Below are 11,060 nucleotides of genomic sequence, written 5' to 3'. Positions count from 1 at the left end.
TTGGGGGAGAAGAGGGATTTGAGAAAAGGATAATTGTATTGTGTTCTTGATTAGGAAGCAGAAATAGAATTTTTAAAAAAACTGCTAATGTGGAGTACTGCAGACAAGTTCTGGAAAGAGAAAGTTAAAAGTCACATTGGCGTAGGATTAAATGTGTTCTTTCTGTGCTTATAAACTCGGTTTTAAATTTTCTCCTCATTTCACATAGTCTGCTTTTCTCTCCCTTTTGTTTCATTATGCTTTGTGTATTTGGAATCAATAAAATGGGGTGCGGTATTCCAGAATCCATGCTGTTCTTTATTTCAAGTCAACCTTTCTTCTGAATTTCAGCTTTGTGTTTGTTTTTTTTTTACATATCAAACTGGCTAAAGAAAATGTGCAGTACCTCGATAAAATAAGGCTTTGGCAAAGGGAAATGTCTCATTAAATGAAGGGAGAAAATTTTAGACCATTTCACAATATAGAAAAGGAGACAACTTTGGACAGCTCTCTAGTCCTCTCACCACCCACTGTTTTCATCAACGATTTTTCCCTCAATGTCCATTTGATTGATAACACTTGAAGTTGTGGCCAACCAAGTTTTGTTCTGTTATCATTACTGAATTATTCTAAATTCATTCTTTGAGTTCTCGCCTAATTTCTTTATACAGGAGCAATTCACTTGTATTTCAAAGTTTGTTTATCCAACAAATTCACAACCTTAAGCCAGGAAGCTTGGGGTAAATTGGGGCAACAAAGACCATGCCCTAAAGATTATGAAATTTTATGAACTCAAGTTCTGCTTCTTCTTATTTTAGACAAACTTCTAGCAAGACAAAAGAAAGGAGAAAAGCTTGTTGGAGGTATGCCTGCTGGGAGCAAAGTAAGTTAATTCAATGTATTAGGAGGTTTGTAACATGTAGAAATAAATGTATGACAAAAATAATACAAAGTCCAAAGTCCAGTAGAGAAGAAATGGAAGGATTCTGTTGTAAAATTCTAATATCACATGTGAAAAGGCATAATATCACTTGAAGAAACTTGTAATAAGCTAAAGATGTATACTCTAAAGCCCAAAGCAACCTCCTACGTAATACAACTAGTTATAGCTAAAAAGGAGATAGGGCCTCCCAGGTGGCACAAGGGGTTAAGACACAACCTATGAAGCTATCCACAGCCTTCAGCATGAGTTTGATCCCCAGCCAGGGAGCTACCTACATGGCACAACAGACCTCTCCTGATTCACCTGCTGCTCCCCTCAGCAGTGTATTTAAGTCAATCTGCCTGTTCTGTTCCCCACTCTGTCTTTGGTGAATCCTCTCACCCCCCACACCTCTGGCCCATACCCCAGTTCTTGTATGCATAAATAAATAAATCTTTTTGAAAAAATAAAATAAAAAGGAGATAAAGTGAAATTATTTCACAAAAATAGTCTATTAATCCAAAAAAACGAAGAAAAGGTGAAAGGAAAGAAAAAACAGATGTGACAAATAGAACGCAAATAGCAAGATGGTAGCTTAAACTCAACCATGTCAGTTGATTTTATTTTTATTTATTTATTTATTTATTAAAAGATTTATTTATTTATTTGTTTGTTTGTTTATTTATTTATACAAGCGCTGGGTACAGTCAGAAGTGCGGGAGGGTGAGCAAATTCACCAGAGCCAGAGCGGAGAACAGAACAGGCAGAAGGACCAAAGTACACTGCTGAGGGGAGCAGCGGGAGGCAGGAGAGGTCTGCGCGCCATGTGGGACCCTCCTCCGGTGGTCGGGGAGCAGCCGGGGATCGAACCGGCGCCGCAGAGGCCGGGGCAGCTTCGCAACCCAGCGCTCAACCGCTGTGCCACCGGGGAGGCCCTGTCAGTTGATTTTAAATATTAATGGTCCAAACATCATAATTAAAAGGCAAAGATTGTCAAATTGCATATAAAAGGCACATCGAAATACGTGCTGTTGATGAAAAAAAGCACTCAAGTAAGAAGGTATAAATTAAAACTAAAAGGATGGAAAGAATTGTTCCATCTTAATAGTATTTATTTATTTATTTATCTATTTATTTTTGCACATCTTTATGCCCCCACACATCTTACTTTTACAATTTAGGGAGGAGAGCCTTTTCATGTCTTATTAAAATGCCTTGTTCATTTGTGGCCTGTACCCTTTTCCCATTGCTGCTGTGTAGTTGAATGTCCATTTGACTCAGCTTGCTTTGTAAAAGTCTTGTTTTGTAATCAAAAGTTCTCTCAGTTATTTTACTCACCTCTTTTCTTTCAATTTATCCTTTCAATCCCAGGCAATAAGGGGCACTAAAACTCGCCAAGGACAGTGCCCAAATAGTTTACGGATCACTGTCTGAGTTCCTCACCTGAGTTCTTGCACAATTGCCTAACAAGTTCAATGAACCACAATATGGGTAAATATAAAGAAAAACACATTAACACACATCAGATTCCTGAAAATCAGGATAAAGAGAAAATCTTAAGAACAATCAGGAGAGGGGGCGGAGCAACATGGCGGCGAGGAGACGCTGCGAGTAAGATCTCCCATTAAAAAAAGTTAATAGGGAGGAAAAGCGGCAGGTCCCAGTGAGAACTGGGACACGGAAGATAAACGGACGACCCCAGCAAACTGCCCAAAGAAGAAAGTTGCCATAAAAGAGGACTAGAAGGGAGGGAAGCGCAGAACCCTGCTCCCCTCCCCCGCCCACAGAGGCGGCACTCTCCGACCGGCAGAGAGGAGGAAAACAACAAACCAAAACGCCCAACAAGAAAAACGGACGCAGCAAGTGGGACTGTGAGTGGAAAGGAACTATTTCAGCCACCACACCCCGTGAACGGGAGCTGAGGCGAACCCTGCAGGATCCGCCGCGGAGGTGAGCTCCAGGCGCCATTAAAGAGAGCCCCGCCCCCCAGGAGGAGACCAGCACCAGCACACAGCCCCGGCCGCCCGGTAAGCTTGCGCGAAAGCTGCGCTCGGATTGCAGCTGCCCAGGTCCCCTCGCCTGCGAACTAGGCTTGCGGGGAGACAGCGGAGGCCCTCCCTGAGTGAGCAGGAACAAGGTGCCCAGGCAGGGGAGCAGGATTCAAAAGGCGCCATTCCCGCGCCACTGATCTGGGCTACAGCCCGCATCCTGGAACTGAGGGCTTTGGAACTGAGACCCGGGGCACGAAATTAGGGGCGTGGGTTCCCCACGACGGTGGGACACAAGGCAGACACAGCACCCCAAAGCCGTTGAGGTGTACCCTACCATCCCCGCTCTGCTCCCTGTCCCACGGGGTGGAAAATCAGCTCCCCAAGGGCTCTAGGACAGATCTCTGGCGCCACCTAGCGACTTGACCCCAGCACAGGCTACTGAAGGAGCTAGTGGCCAGCTGGGGAGTTAGCCCACACCGGGCCCCTTCCGAACAAGTAGTCTGAGCCCACAGGGAGAGCGAGCACCCACAGCCGGGGCAGACCAGGCGCACAGAAGAGAGTGCCTGAGACCAGAAGCGCAGGGAGTGTGTCCCACATCACCATTTTAGAACAGGGACATTTCTTCAGTAAAGACTACCTGCAGAAGGCTTCCTCAGGAGCCAGAGGTGAGCGGGGGAAGTTCGCCCACGCCAGACCCCCTCTGGCCTGCAGTCCAAGCCCAGAGGGGAGCAGAAACCCACCGCCGGGGCAGACCAGGCGCACAGGGGAGTGTGTCCCCACATCGGCATTTTAGAACAGGGACCTTTCTCCAGTAAAGGCTGCTTGAAACTGACAGATGACTCCTGGAAGAACCAGAGGGGAACAGAGAAGCCCACCCAAGATGCCGGCCAGTCCCAAAAACACAGTGTCCCAACGCATACGGCAAATTAGAAAACAGACAGTAGGGAGGAGAAGAACCACACGCAACCTAGCAACTCTCCAGAGAAAAAGCACACCACAAAAAGAAAGCCAGCCCCCAGATTGCAACGACAATAACTTGGAAGAATTTCTGAGCCTTCCAGAAAGAGAATTTAAAATTGCCGTGATTAAAAAACTGACAGAAGTCATAAAGGAAAACAATGATAAGGGAAAAATAATCAACGATCAGAAGAATGCAATTGAGTCCCTAGAGAGGGAAAACAATGGTCAGAAGAAAGAAATTGAGTCCCTAAAGAGGGAAATAAAAGAAATGCAGGAGATCAAAGAATTAATGGAAGAACTAAAGAATTCTGGGAAAAGCAATGAAAGCAGAATAGATGAAATGGAAGAACGAATAAGTAATCTTGAAGACACAGAAATAAAAAGAACCAAAACAGAAAAGGAAAGAGAAGTACGAAGGAAAAAGAACGAAGAAAGACTTCGGGAACTATCTGACTCCATGAGGAAAGGAAATATAAGAGTTATAGGAATACCAGAAGGAGAGGAGAGAGATGTAGGAACAGAGAAAATATTCAAAGAGATAATTGAAGAGAACTTCCCAAATGTGAAGAAGGAGCTGAAAATTGATATACAAGAAGCAAGAAGAACACCAAACTTCCACGACGAAAGGAAAAATACAGCAAGACACATAATAGTAAAGCTCCCAAGAATCCAGGACAAGGAAAAAATAATGAAGCTGGCAAGAGGGAAGAAACAGATAACATTCAAAGGAAAACCAATCAGGCTGACATCAGACTTCTCCGAAGAAACACTACGGGCAAGGAGAGAGTGGGGGGACATAGTCAACAGACTCCAAGAAAACAGATGCCAACCAAGAATACTCTATCCCGCAAAGCTCTCCTTCCTCTTTGAAGAAAGAATATGGACCTTCCCAGACAAACAGAAACTCCGGAATTTCATTGCAACTAAACCCCCACTCCAAAAAATACTACAAGGAGTCCTAAAGCCAGAACCTCAGAGCGACGAATAACAATGAAAGAAGGCCAAAAAAAAAAAAAAAAGTTATTAAAAGAATAAATAAATAAAATCAAAGGAAAGACAAACACAATGGCAAATACAGATGTTAACATATCAATATTAACTCTAAATGTAAATGGACTAAACACTTCAATAAAAAGACACAGAGTTGCAGCCTGGATTAAGAAACAAAACCCAACCTTTTGCTGTCTCCAGGAAACACATTTAGCTACAAAAGATAAAAATAGGCTCAAAGTTAAAGGATGGAAAACAATCCTACAAGCAAATGGACCAAAAAAGAAAGCAGGAACAGCTATACTTATATCAGATAAAACAGATTTCAAACTCAAAAAGATAAAAAGAGACCCCAATGGTCACTACATTATATTCAAGGGGACAATACTTCAAGAAGAAATAACACTCATTAACATATACTCACCAAACGAAGGAGCACCAAAATATATCAGACAACTGTTGTCCTCTCTGAAAACAGACATCAGAGAAAACACATACGTAGTGGGAGACTTCAACACACCACTATCAACAATGGATAGATCAACAAGACAATAAGTAAAGAAACCAAAGCTCTAAATAAAGACCTAGAGCAATTGGGCTTAACAGACATCTATAGAACACTAAACCCCAAAAAAATGGAGTACACATTTTTCTCAAGCGCACACGGATCATTCTCCAGGATCGATCACATACTGGGGCACAAGACAAACATCTACAGATACACCAAGATTGAAATCATATCAACCATCTTTTCTGACCATGAAGGCATCAAACTAGAAATAAACCATAAAAAGAAGGCAAGGAACTTTCCTACCTCATGGAGATTAAAAACCACACTACTGGAAGACCATTGGACTAATGAGGAGATCAAAGAAGAAATTAAAAAATTTTTTGAATTGAACGACAAGGAGGACACCAATATCCTAAATGTATGGGAAGCAGCAAAAGCAGTAATAAGAGGAAAATATATAGCAATAGAAGCTCACATCAAGAAACAAGAAAGAACGCAAAGAAACAACCTAATCGCGAAGCTCAAAGATCTAGAAAAAGAACAACAAAAAAACCCCAAAACCAGTAGAAGAAAAGAAATAATAAAAACCAAAGCAGAAATAAATGAAATTGAAACTAAAAAAACAATCCAAAAGATCAATGAAACCAAGAGCTGGTTCTTTGAAAAAATCAATAAAATAGACAAACCCCTAGCCAGGCTCACAAAGGAAAAAAGGGAGAAAGCACAAATAAACAGGATCATCAATGAAAGAGGAGAAATCACAACGGACACAGCAGAAATCAAAAGAATAATCAGTAACTACTATGAACAATTATATGGAAACAAGTTTAACAATCTAGAGGAGATGGACAAATTCCTACAACTCTACAATCACCCAAAGCTAGATAAAGAAGAAATAGAACACCTAAACAGACCAATTACAATTAGCGAAATTGAAATGGTAATCAAAAACCTCCCCAAAAACAAAAGCCCAGGACCTGATGGATTTACAAATGAATTCTACCAAACATTCAGAGACGAATTAGTGCCTATCCTTCACAAACTCTTCCAAAAAATTGAGAAGGAAGGGACAATACCAAACACGTTTTATGAAGCCAACATTACACTAATACCAAAACCGAACAAGGACAACACAAAAAAGGAAAACTACAGGCCAATCTCCCTAATGAACACTGATGCAAAAATCCTCAATAAAATTTTAGCTATCAGAATCCAACAATGTATCCATAAGATAATTCACCACGACCAAGTTGGATTCATTCCAGGGGCACAAGGATGGTTTAACATCCGAAAATCAATCAACGTTATCCAACACATCAACAAAAAGAAATATAAAAACCATATGATAATATCAATAGATGCTGAGAAAGCTTTCGACAAAGTGCAACACCCATTCATGATAAAAGCCCTTGAAATTCTTGGGATACAAGGAACATACCTCAACATCATAAAGGCCATCTATGACAAGCCAACAGCCAGTATCATTCTCAATGGTGAAAAGCTGAAAGCAATTCCATTAAGATCTGGAACAAGACAAGGATGTCCACTCTCACCACTGCTTTTCAATATAATACTGGAAGTCCTAGCCAGGGCAATAAGACAAGAGAAAGACATCCAAGGAATCCAAATAGGAAAAGAAGAAGTCAAACTATCACTATTTGCAGACGATATGATATTATACATAGAGAACCCCAAAAACTCCACAGAAAAGCTAATTCAACTCATCAATCAGTTCAGTAAAGTGGCAGGATACAAAATCAACACGCAAAAGTCAGTAGCCTTCCTATACACAAACAATAAATCTGAAGAAGAAGAAATCAAAAAGACCATCCCTTTTGTTATTGAAACAAAAAAAATCAAATATTTGGGAATAAATCTAACAAAAGAGGTAAAGGACCTATACAAAGAAAACTATAAAACACTGTTAAAAGAAATAGAAGAAGACACAGAGAAATGGAGAGACATCCCCTGCTCATGGATTGGAAGAATAAACATTATTAAAATGGCCATCCTTCCAAAAGCAATATACAGATTCAATGCTATTCCAATCAAAATTTCAATGTCATTCTTCAAAGAAATAGAACAATTATTGATGAAATTCATATGGAATCACAAAAAACCCCAAATAGCCAAAGCTCTCCTGAAAAAAAAAGAAGGGAATGGAGGCATCACACTCCCAGACTTCAAACTATACTACAAAGCCATAATCATCAAAACTGCATGGTATTGGAACAAGAACAGACATACAGACCAATGGAATCGAATAGAAAATCCAGAAATAAACCCACAGATTTATGGTCAACTAATCTTTGACAAAGGAGCAAAGACTATGCATTGGAGCAAAGAAAGTTTGTTCAATAAATGGTGCTGGGAAAACTGGGTCGCTACATGCAAAAGAATGAAGCTTGACCACCACCTCACACCATACACAAAAATCAACTCAAAATGGATTAAAGAACTAGACATAAGACCTGAAACCATAAAATATATAGAAGGAAATATAGGCGAAACACTACGTGATTTGCACATCAAAGACATCTTTACAGACACATCACCCAAAGCAGTGATAGTGAAGGCAAAGATAAACAGCTGGGACTACATCAAATTAAAGAGCTTTTGCACAGCAAAAGAGACAATAACAAAAACAAAGAGAAACCCCACCAACTGGGAGAACATTTTTGCTCCCAACACTAATGATAAAGGACTGATCACAAAAATCTGCAAAGAGCTGATGAGACTCAACAACAACAAAGAAAATAATCCAGTCAAAAAATGGGCAGAAGAGCTTAAAAGAAACTTCTCTGAAGAGGAAATGCAAATGGCCAACAGGCATATGAAAAAATGTTCAACATCACTTGTCATCAGGGAAATGCAAATCAAAACTACCATGAGATACCATCTTACACCAGTGAGAATGGCACATATTAAAAAAACTAGCAACAACAAATGTTGGCGAGGGTGTGGAGAAAAAGGAACTCTCCTGCACTGTTGGTGGGAGTGCAAACTGGTCCAACCACTGTGGAAAGCTGTATGGAGATTTCTGGACCTACTAAACATAGAGCTTCCATATGATCCAGCAATTCCACTCCTAGGTATTTACCCAAAGGACACAGAAACATCAATTCCAAAGAACACCTGCACCCCTATGTTTATAGCAGCACTGTTTACAATAGCTAAGCTTTGGAAACAACCCAAATGCCCAAAAATAGATGACTGGATCAAGAAGATGTGGTACATATATACCATGGAATATTACTCAGCATTCAAAAAAGATAAACACATGCAATTTGCTGCAACATGGATGGCGCTGAAAGGGATCATGCTCAGCGAAATAAGCCACAAAGAAAAAGAAAAATACCGGATGGTCTCACTCATAACAGGAATCTAGAAAACTTAAATAAGGGACCAGGAAAATGAATAACTATAAGAAAGTGAAAATCAAAATCAACAAAAAACTATGAACCAGAGACACTTTTAGGGGGGCGGGGGCGGGAGGGGAGGGTTTGGGGTCAGAATGGGGGGCTGCAATTGTATGGGGAATATAACAATAAAATTTATAAAAAAAAAAAAAAAGAACAATCAGGAGAAAAAAGACATATTACATAAAGAGGAACAAATATAAAAACAATCTGACTTAGAAACTATGCAAGCCAGAATAATGGCATGACTGCTTTAAAGTCCTGAAAGAAACTAACTTTCAACTTACAATTCTATGCTCATCAAAAAGTCATTTCAAGGGGCCTCCCCAGTGGCGTAGCGGTTGAGCACTGGGTTGCGAAGCTGCCCACAGCCTCTGCAGCGCTGGTTCAATCCCTGGCCGCCAGGCAAGGGTCCCACAAGTCACGCAGACCTCTCCTGCCACCTGCTGCTCCCCTCAGCAGTGTACTTCATCAGTGTGCCTGTTCTGTTCTCTGCTCTGGCTCTGGTGAATTCTCTCACCCTCCCATGCTTCTGACTGTACGCAGTGCTTGTATAAATAAATAAATAAAAATATTTTTAAAAAAGTCATTTCAAAACAGACAAAATAATCTTTTCAGTAAAATATTTAGCACAAAGATCACAAAATATGAGGTAGAGAATGAAAGAAAATTGCCAAAATTATCTTACTGAGGTGATTTAATAATCTAGAATAGGTTAACATAACTGCCAGTGACAACATTTTCAAATATAAGTCAGTTTGTCAGTCTTCTGCTCAAAATTTTCCAATTGTGTCTACAACACATCCTGTGAGGTTGGATATAATCTGAACATTCCTTCAATTTCTATCATCACTATAAATTCAATGATGAAAACATTAGCAGAAATCCATATAATTTATTCTGAAGATACTCTTAAAAGATTTTATGAAATGCCTTGGGAAAATATGCTGATCTACTCATAGATGTTGGTGGGCAATTTGGCACTCCTCTATTTTTTTTAATTAGTTCCCCTTTTTAAAATCTGTCACTTTATTGCTAAGAGATGATTTGGGGATACATGCTCAAGAAAAATCTAAGAAGTATTGTGAGACAAAGTAAAATATAGCATGTGCATGCACATACACAAAGAAGCAAAGAAGAAATTACAAAATACAACTGGTAATTTCCTTCTATTTGAGATAATAAGGGAAGAGGATGTAGGGATCACAGGGAACCACAAACAAAATTCAAGGTAGCATTATGGTGTACGTAGATAAAAGTGTTGTCAAGAACAAAAATAGAGTATGCTTTAGAAAGAGCAATGGACTGATCAGGCGAGTCTAGAAGTGACTGCCATGTACATTGTGTTCATGAGCATATTGTGGCTCTGTTCAGACTCAGTGGGAAATACTATGGAACCGATTTCTGCCAGAGGCTAGTTGTGTATCAGATAAATTTACTAATTCACAACAGCTTCCATAGGAAGTGAAGTATTAAGAATAATGGGCAAAATAAGTCTGTTTACTTGGAAAGGTCATGTGTAGGCTCCAATATAAACACCATGACTAAACGACTAGAACTAGGATCAGTGTTTGAATCACAGAGTCAAGAACTCCAAATCAAGACTAAGTTAAGGAGCAATATAGTTTAGGAAAAAACATAAGGGAGGATTCCTAATTGGGGGCAAAATCATGATGACATCATAATTTTCTAATATTCTCTTCAATTCCTTTCTAGCAATGTACAGAAAAATCAGGACAGCAAAAGAATAGCTGACATCTTCACATATCTTCAATAAGACTAAGTGACAAGATATCTTACAAGACTCAAAATATGCACAAGTAGGTCAAATCATTAGCCATCAATAGGACCTACGTGTCTTAAGAGATATGCAAATGTGTGGAGGGGAGATAAGAGCATAACAATAGACCTCTATAGATGTGGAAACCTGCAAATAAACCTCAGACCAACTGGCCACATGGGAGAAATTTCTATAGGTTTCTATTTGGGTTGAGTACAAAAGACCTCAGAATCCCATGGAGGGGCAGTAAGATGATGAGAATGTGACCTGTACTTTTAACAAAACCTCCCTTTGATAAGGATGATATATCTGTTAAAAGAAATGGCTCCACAGGCAGGATGCTCTAGGCTCCATCCCCATCTGTGATTATAACCTGCATCATAACCCCTGGCACACCATGAAATGGACTTCCTGAATAGGGGCTGCTGTCTTTTAATTAATGTTTTTTGGCCATTGACATTTAAAGTTACTACTGATAAAGCTGGAAAAATATGAGTGTGGTTTTCTA

Source organism: Talpa europaea (genome assembly GCF_964194135.1).
Source record: "Talpa europaea genome assembly, chromosome: 6".
NCBI lineage: Eukaryota > Metazoa > Chordata > Mammalia > Eulipotyphla > Talpidae > Talpa > Talpa europaea.
This window is presented reverse-complemented; position numbering follows the sequence as displayed.